Below are 9,696 nucleotides of genomic sequence, written 5' to 3' on the forward strand. Positions count from 1 at the left end.
GGTTCTCTCTATTAAGCTTCTAGATAAGGAAAGGGAAACATGGAGGATCACTCAAACCAAAAATCCCAAACCCATTTCCGTTGAGTAGATTCTGACCTGTGTGTTACAGAGCTGAACGGTTCCAGGGAGTTTTCTTGGATGTCATCTTTATAGAAACAGATCACCAGGACTTTCTTCCTTGACACAGTTGGTATAGATTTGAACCACCAAGATTTAGACTGGTAGTTAATGACAAACTGCTTGAGCTACCTAGGTACCTTAAAACAGTCACATAGGAGTTTTTGTTTTGTTTTGTTTTAATGGATGGGGCATGGAAGTCCATAAATATGTCCATGTTCATTCCATAGACAGATCTTAGTCACATGGCCATACATACCTGCAAGGGAGTCTGGAACATGTAGTCTAGTTGTGTGTCCAGGAGGAACAAAAATGGGCTTGAGTGAAAACCCAGAAACCTTTGCCACACTTGGCTTCCAATGTGATCTGACATCACCCGATGGAGCAAGATATTTCCACTTTAAGAAGTCTCAGACTGACTGAAAAAGCAGCAGATGTCCGTGGTCTACCCACTACATGCTAGCTCTACATATTCACTGCATTTTGTTGACTACTGGATCAAATTACCCAACTTACATCATTTTATTGCTTTTTCCTGAGGTTTTTTTTGTTTTTTTTTAATGGCTTAAATTTGCACCTGATATGACTTAACTAGAACAATGCCTGGCAGGATAAAGGATGCTTAGGAAAGTTTTGTTGGTAAAGAAATAGATGCGTGATGATGAAGATAATGAAGAGGGAAAGAAAAGAAGAAAGAAGAAAGGCAGGAAAAAAGAGAGGAAGGGAAAAATACCTTTTTAAGCTATAAGGAGACCTGGTGGGACAATGGTTGAGTGTACAGCTGCTAACAGAAGGGTTGGTGCTTCACACCTACCCAGAGGCTCACAGAGAAAAGACCTGGTGATCTGCTCTATAAAGATTTCAATCTACAAACCCTGTGTGACTATTCTACAGTTACATGAAGTTGTTATGAGTTGAGAATTGATTCCACAGCACCAACAACAATGCGAAGATATAGAGGTATCACTCCTCCTATGTGAGCAAAAGGAGCCCTGATGGTGTAGTGGGTTAAGCATTGGGTTGCCAACCACAAGGTTAGTGGTTCAAACCCTCCAGCCACTCCAGGGGAGAAAGATACGTCTGTCCACTCTTGTAAGCATTGCAGTCTTAGAAACCATATGGGGGCATTTCTAGTTTGCCCTCTGGGGTCACTATGAGTTGTAATCAACTCAGTGGTGGTGGGTAATGTTATCAAAAGATACTACTTGTCTGTGAACCAAAGGGAGAAAGTCGTAGAATAAATCTGGTCCCGCCATGTAATCATCTCAGTAAACTCAAGCCATCCCCACCTCCCTTTCTCTCCATTCCAGTGCACACCCCCGTCTTCCCATTGGCTCTCATGTGATATCCACCAGGCCATTGAGGGACCCACCAAGCAACAATAAAAGCAAAAGAAAACGTTTGTGTGTATGAGCCAATCAAAAACCTTAGTTCATTCTCCCTGCCCCCAGGGAGGAGGAGGGAGGGCTGATGTTCAGGGAGCTAATTCTCCTGAGTGGGTTCCAATAAAGGACAGAACATGAGGTTTTTCTCTGTAAGGGAACATCATGCTCCTTTTAGAATTCATTGGGACATTCTGGAACACAAATAACAATGGTGGAAGGCACTCGTGTGGTGATAATTTGATGTAATTCTGATGTCAGTGGCACGCCCTGAGGTAATCAGCATCCCCAGAGACAGTTTCTTTGATGTTTTTCCTGGGAAGATGAGTATGCACCAAGTCACACGCAGACCTGTCACCTGTGTGTAAGCATCCTCTTCCCCCATCTCCACATCAGAAGGGCTTTCTGATTCCAATCCTAGAGACTCACAGGAGGCAAAAGAAGTTGGGAAAGCCTGTCATCAGAGAGGGTCCACAAGCCCAAGCTAGTTCCCACACACTATGAGTTTGGTCTGGAAGTATTTTACCACATTTAAAATAAATTATGGCAACTTTCAAAATGGAGGGGGTTACATTGTTTGTAGAGTTCCTGTCCTACCTCCTTGCTCAGTGAGTAGCTCCTGGGGTCTTAAAAGCTTTTAAGAAGCTTCTATGTGCCTGGAACAGCAGTGAACTAAGGAGACCCAGGGATCAGATTGGGAATGGACTATGGGTTTCATTGCCTCCACAAACTGCACTTTCATCCCCATGAGACCAGAAGAATGGAAAGTACCTGGCTACCAAACCTGAAGGTTTTGATCAAAGACCCAATAGCTGGATCCTGATCAGTACCATCAGCAGATGAATGGATAAACAAAATGTGGTACATATGAGGGGTCTTTAAAATATTTGTGGGAAAATTCTGTTATCCTTTCATTTCATTTCTCCACAAACTTTATGAAGCTCCCTCATATGTACAAGGGAATACTACTCAACCAACAAGAAAAGTATCATCTTGAAGCATGATGTACTATGGTCGTTATGAGTCAGAACCAACTCCATGGCACACCACCACCATCAGAGTATGGATGGAGTTTGAAAACATGCTGGGTGAAATGAACCAATCACAAAAGGTCAAATATCGCATGCTCTCATTTTTTAAAAAAGACAAGGAAAGGCAAATGTATAGGCAATAAATAAAAGTTAATGGGGAAAAGGTGAAAACGTTGTGGAACAGAACTTCAAACTTTTATGGAAACCAGACTTACTGGATCTACTGAGACTGAAGAAACTCCAGAATCTGAAGCCCAGAGGAAAATCTTTAAAAGATGAGCCTAAACTATCCCATGAAGCTATTGGTAAATGAAATAATACGTAGCTGTTGTTGTTCAGTGTCATGGAATCACTTCCAACTCATAGCAACCCAATATAGGGTTTCTGAGGAGTTACGGGTGAGTTTGAACTGCCAGCTTTGCAGTTCAAACCAACCTTGATGTCCAGTGCTTATCGTACAAAGTCACAATGAATCAAGAATGTGTGCTATGAGCACAGCGCTCTTATAAAGAATTCTCTCTGTGAGTGTAAACTGGCAACAGTCCATCTAAAGCAGGGGTGGGGAACCTGTTTTACTGCCAAATTTTATAGCACCATTCATGTTGTTGTTAAGTGCCGTCAAGTCGGTTCCGACCCATAGCGACCCTATACAGGGTTTCCGAGGGTGTAAATCCTTAAGGGAGTAGAAAGCCTCATCTTTCTCCTGCGGAGCGGCTGGTAGTTTCGAACTGCTGACCTTAAGGTTCGCAGCCTGATTCGTAACCACTACGCTACCAGAGCTCCTAGCACCATTCATAGGCCATACAAAATTATCAGCTTAAAAATTAGCCTGCTCTATTTGGTCAGACATTTAATTAACTCATGGTGCTGTAGGATAAGCACTCAACCAAGAGGTCAGTTTGAACTGCTTGCAGGTCAGTGATTCAAGCTCATCAGGAGCTCCTTGGAAACACTATATGGGGTCGCTATGAGTTGGAACCGGCTTGACGGCACTTAATAACAACAACAATGTGATGGCTGGAACTGTGGTTGCCTTGGCAGGTCCAGACCAATTGATTTCGCAGGACTTATATGGTCTGTGGGCCAGATGATCCCCATCCCTGATAGGAAGCAAAACAAAAACTTAAGAGGCAGTGAGAACGGAACACTGTGAGACATGTGTGCCCAGCATTTTTGAATATATGTAGACATTGTGAATTGATGTATGGTTGTATAGCTTGTCACCAAAAGCAGTTTAACAGTTAAGCAATAAATGGGATAAAATGGGGGTTTTACATAAAACTCCTCACTTCAAGGCATCCTTTGAAAAGGTAGAAGGCTGGCAACACAGGACTCATATCCCAAAGCTCAACAGTTGGTAATGATCGAGTCAGTTCTGACTCATAGCCACCCCGTATAGGGCTTCTAAGGAGTGATTTGTGGACTTGAATCACTGACCTTGTTAGCAGTTCGGTGCTGATCCTACAAGCAGTTGTTGTTGTTTTTGTTAAGTGCCATTGAGTTGGTTCTGACTCATAGCCACCCTGTATAGCGTTTCTGAGGCTGTACATCTTTGTAGGAGCAGAAAACCTCAGTAGCAGCTGGTGGGCTTGAACCACCAACCTTGTGGTTTGCAGCTCATTGCTTATCACACAGAGCCACCAGCCCTTAAGCATGAGCCTCTAATATGCCAGGCGCCATTTGAGCCTCTTCACTCACTTGCCAACCTTTGTGGGCATCCAATCTTGCCAACCTTGTCCCTAAACCTTGGGATCCAAGCCCTGCTTGCTTCATTAGGCTTGCCTGAGTCAGTCCCTTTTGGGAGAAGAAAGACATGGAATGCAATCATGCTCATTCTCATCAGTACTGTTGAGATGAAAATTTCCAGTCCGTGGAAGGAAAGACGAGTTCCATTTCTTTTTCCATCCAAAGATTTTTCTAGAGTCAACTTTCAGTCTTGCCAAGGCATTTACCCTGATGGAATCTACTGGAGTGAAATTCAGCTGTTCGTGGTGTTGGCCAAACGCTGGCATTTCATTAAAGAGCAGTGTCATCTGGAGATGAAGTCATTTCTCAGAGCCTGGGCCCAGAAAATAAAGTTTAGAGGCAGGTGGATCCAGATCATCCCACCTTCCCATTCTGCTATGTCTACTTTTATATGCACTGGGGATGCAGCCAAGGTCCCAGGGTATCACAACCAGCTTTTGCTAGATGATTCATCCAAAGGCAGTTCAAACCTTCCCAACAGCACCACAGAAGAAAGGCCTGGTGATCTGCTTCCATAAAGATGGCAGCCAAGAAAACCCTGTGAGTCAGTTCTGTTCTGTAACATAATGAGGTTGTCATGAGTCTGAATTGAATGGACAGAGTGGGTTTGGTTTCTTGGTTTGGGGCATGCAGCCACAATTGTATAGAGCATCAGGTTCAAAAGGCACCTTACAAAGGACTCATTCTGGCAGTGGAAAGCAGGGGAGTGGATGGGCAAGCCGGAGGCCTTCTAGGCCTGCCATCCCATTCAGACATTCATCAGATTGAGTGACTGTTTTGTGACATAAGTCCTGGTGTGATGCTGTTGGATAGCACTGGACTGATAACCTCAAGGTCAGTGGTTCAAACTCACTAGCTCCTCCTCGAAAACTCGATACAGGGTCACTATGAGTCATAACTGGTTCGATGGCACTTAACAACAACAGTTTAGTGACAGGCAGACAGTGGTGAATGAAAGTTGACAAAGTCCATGTTCTCACAATGGGAGTCAGGTATAAGTGAGAGGAGAGGGACATGGGACTAGGGGTCTGTATAGCAGGGCCTCCAGCCTTGTGTCTTCCCATTGAAGAAATAAAATCAGTCAGGCAGTGGAAACTAACTAGGTGAAGGGGAAGCAAGGAGAGAGCATTCCAGACAGAGTCTCATGGAAGTGTGGGATGCTGTGGGATAAGCATTGGACTGCTAACCAAAATGTCAGCAGTTCAAACCCACCAGTCAATCTCCACAGGGTCACTATGCGTCAGAACCGACCCAACAGCACCCAAGAACCATAACAATGGAGGGAGGGATGTGGGATGAACATGGGAGCTTAAGAAACTGAAAGCAGGTCGGTGAGCTGAGATGAGGCAGGGGAAGAGGATTCAGGACACACATGGTATAAGACCCAGCTGGTATTTTAAGAAAAGTTTTGTAGTCCCCTGGCATCAGCCAGAAAACACCAATTTTATCTTATTTTACTGAGATGCCTAACATGCTCTTATTGAAACCAAGGACCCTAATTGCTAACTGAAAGATTGATGCTTTGAACCCACCAGTTGCTTTGCAGGAAAAAGATGAAGCAGTTCACTTCTATAAAGATTACAGTCTTGGAAATCCTATTAGGTGATACTGTAGGATAAGCACTGGACTGACTGCTAGCTGAAAGGTCTGCAGTTCAAAACCACCAGACATTCCTTGGAAACTTTATTCAGGGTCACGATGAGTCATAATTGACTTGATGACAGTGGCTTTTTTGTTGTTTTTTGTTTTGTTTTGTTTTGTTTTGGGTGCAAGTAGCTTACACCATGACTCCATCATTCTGCTATGACTGATGAGGAAACTGACATTTAATTTGGAATTGACTCCAAGGTAGTGGTTTGGTTGTGTAGGCTTGAGCAGCTTAAATCATCTCTCTAGACTATTGCCAGAGAGTTAAGGAACCAGATCTAAGGTGGAGCACAACATGGCCAAGCCCAAGAAGACAAGGGGCTTGAAACAGACCTTGTCCCTTGAGAAGGAGACATGGCACTTGGGGAACAGAGCAAGCTATGGTGCCTCAAGAGTAAGATTGCAAATGGCGGCCAAACATTAGTGCAGGAAGACAGCCCCACATGGCTTCAGAACTCCAGTCCTTGCTACAGGGATTGGCAAGAAATCCAGAAGAATCAGCAAGGCTGAGACCCAGCAGGGAAGCAGAAACCCTGTTCTCAGACTGAAGCCCAAAGTCAAAGACATGAGAGTAGCAAGACGGCAGTGTTCAGAGGGTAGGTGGGCTAAGGCTCCACAAACTCCTCCACCAATGGTCAGAATTTCTACTAATGAATTGTGGGACTGGCTGAGACCAGGATAAATTGATCCACATAACCTTCTCTTTGAGTCCCAATTTTTTATTTTTATTTTTTTAAAGCAAAACAGCTGCTTCATCATTGGAAAGTTGTCTTTCACTTATCACTGGCATATTGCAATTCCAAATGAGAGCACCAGAACCTGAACAAGATACAGCAAGGAAATGAATTCAACCCGTGGCAGTCACTGCCTGGATGGCATTGGATGTTTCCTCTGACCACATTGGGCATCAGCTCTCCCACCTGCAGGTGGAAACAGTGATGCTTCTATGGTCATGGTCCTGATGGTGGATCTTAACCCACAATGATGGAGCTTAACCAGCTGAAAGTTATGGGAAGTGTTGCCCGAAAATGCACACACCCACACACCACTATGTGTATGATTTCAACTCACTCAAGACAACATGGCCCAAAACGTTTGTCTGTATTTCAGGTTTAAATTCTTAACTGTCTCTCTTTTTTTTTTTTTTTTCATTTTAAGCTAATTTGTATTGTTTTAAAATTATAGTGAAATTTTACAATATTACTGGCTTTAAGTGCTGTCGAGTCGGTTCTAAATAATAACAACCCTGTCTGTATAGGATTTCCAAGGAACAGTTGGTGAGTTTGAACCGCTGACCTTATAGTTCAAACTGACCTTGTGGTCCAGTTCTTATCCTACAGCGCCACACCAGGACACCACAACAAAGCATACAACACTGAAATTCCCTGTTGATCCCTGTTGACCCTTTGGACGTCCTCTTTAGACAAGTGAACTCCTGCTGACTTTTGATTTATCTGTTTCCTTCCCTGAGAGCAGGGACTTGACTTCCTCTTCTCTCTGAAGTACCTAGCCCAGAGCTGGACTCAGCCAAAGCTCCTAGCTTGGAAAGCAACTGAATAACTTTAGCAACCATCACTTCTGTGATGAACCCAAGGTACCAAGGTGGTGCTGAGGGCCCACAGATTTCTTGTAGCTCAAGGCACCCACAGCAGGACCCTGAGACCTTTACAAGGTCTAGCCTTGCTAGAGAAGGGAATTCCCTTCAGGGATCTGCTACCCGCTTAGAGTGTCCACGGAAAAAGAAGCTGTTTGGTCTGGTGGCTAAAACCTAGGCTTTTCAATTATACACTTTTAAAGAACGATCTATATATGGGAGTTGGCAGTAAGTTTGTGTTGTTGTTAGGTGCCGTCGAGTCATTTCTGACACATAACAGCTCAGTGTAGGATTTCCAAAGCTTTAAATCTTTTCAGGAACAGAAAGCCTCATCTTTCTCCCATGGAGTTACTGGCGGGCTTGAACTGCAGACCTTGTGGTTTACAGTCCCAGTGCTTATCATATGTGTTAATGATGGTGAAATAGTTTGGAAGAATGTAACCAACATGACTGAATTATACATGTAGAGATTGCTGAAATGATGTCTGCAGTTGTTGTGTGTACCAGGGGATCTCAAAACATTCATGGGAAAATTCCATTCGCTTTCAATTTCATTTTTCCATGAACTTGTTGAAACCCCTTCTTACTTTCACCACAATCAATTGATTAATTAAACAAGAAAAAAAGAATGAGGCTTTGCAAAAGATAAAAACAAAACAAATGTCCATCAACTGATGAATCAATAAACAAAATGTGATCTATCCTTACACTGAATATTGTGATTCTTAAGTGCTGTCGAGTTGATTCTGACCCATAGCAACCCTGTATAGGGTTTCCAAGGAGCAGCTGGTGAGCTTGAACCCCTGACCTTGCAGTTCAAATGGCTTTGTAGTCTGGCTCATTAATCCATAATGCTACACCAGGACTCCTTGGTCATAAAAATCCGTTAAGTACTAATGTGGCATTGTAAGGGGTCCCGGTGTAGCGCTGGAGGATAAGCACAGGGTCAGTTTGAGATACAGGGTTAGCAGTTCAAATTCACTAGACACTCCTTGAAAACCCTATATGGGGTCACTATGAGTCAGAACCCAACTCAACAGGCACTTAACAACAGCAATACATGATGCAAAACAGATGAACTTTGAAAATATTATGCTGAAAGAAAGCGGGCAAACAAAAAGACTACATAAGATTCCTCATATCTGAAATGTCCTGAACAGTGAAATCCACAGAAACAGTGGTCAGAGGTTGGACTGATAACCACAAGGTCAATGGTTCAAACCCACCAGCTGCTCTGCAGCTACAAGGCTGTCTGTTCATGTAATGATTTATAGTCTCAGTCACTTTGAGCCAGAATTCACTTGATGACTGTGGGTTGGATTTGGTTTTTGATTTAAGGCTGAAAGGGCTGTAAAAAGATAGGAGTGATAGTTAAAGGATATAGGGTTCTTTTGGAGGTGGTGAAAATGCTCTAATTGATTGTGGTGTTGGTTGCACAGCTCAATGACTATACTAAAAAATGTACTCTTTATGTGGGTGCATTGTGTATATGTGGGTTATATTTCAAAAAATCTTTTTTAAGGAACAAAAGAGAATAAGGCTTTGAAATAAACTTTGTTTTAAAGCTGGTTGTGTGACCTTGGGCAGGTCACTTCACTTCTCTGAGAACAGTTTCCTCTGAAAAAATGGAAACAGGGATGGTTCTTGTCTCACAGAACTGTCCTATTCCCACTGCTGTGGAATCTAATCCAATTCATAGCAACCTTATAAGGTCTTATAAAATCAGACAGCCTCATCTGTCCCCAGAGCAGCAGTTGGTGGATTTGAACTGCTGACCTTACAGTTAGCAGCTTAGTGCTAACTAGGGGTCTGAGGAGTGGCTCACAAATTTGAACTGCCAAATTTGTGGTCCAAACCTTATGCTACAGAACTGGAATGAGGGTGAACACACTAAGGCAGCCGCCATGGGGGTCTTATGTGTGTGAAGTACCTGGTGTAGGGCCTCCATCAATACATGTTAGCTCTTAATAACTATTGATGTTCTAGACCCATTTTCCCAGATACATTTTATTAAAAGTTTTTGTTGTTGTTGTCTTTGAGAATATACACAACAAAACAAACACCAACCCAATCATTTCTACATGTACAACTCTAGGATATTGACTGTATTTTTTGAGTCTCAACCATTCTTAGCACCTTTTCTGAGTTGTTCAGAAAATATAACATTTTATATTTATAT

Source organism: Chrysochloris asiatica, unplaced genomic scaffold (genome assembly GCF_000296735.1).
Source record: "Chrysochloris asiatica unplaced genomic scaffold, ChrAsi1.0 scaffold00128, whole genome shotgun sequence".
In the NCBI taxonomy this organism is placed as follows: Eukaryota; Metazoa; Chordata; class Mammalia; order Afrosoricida; family Chrysochloridae; genus Chrysochloris; species Chrysochloris asiatica.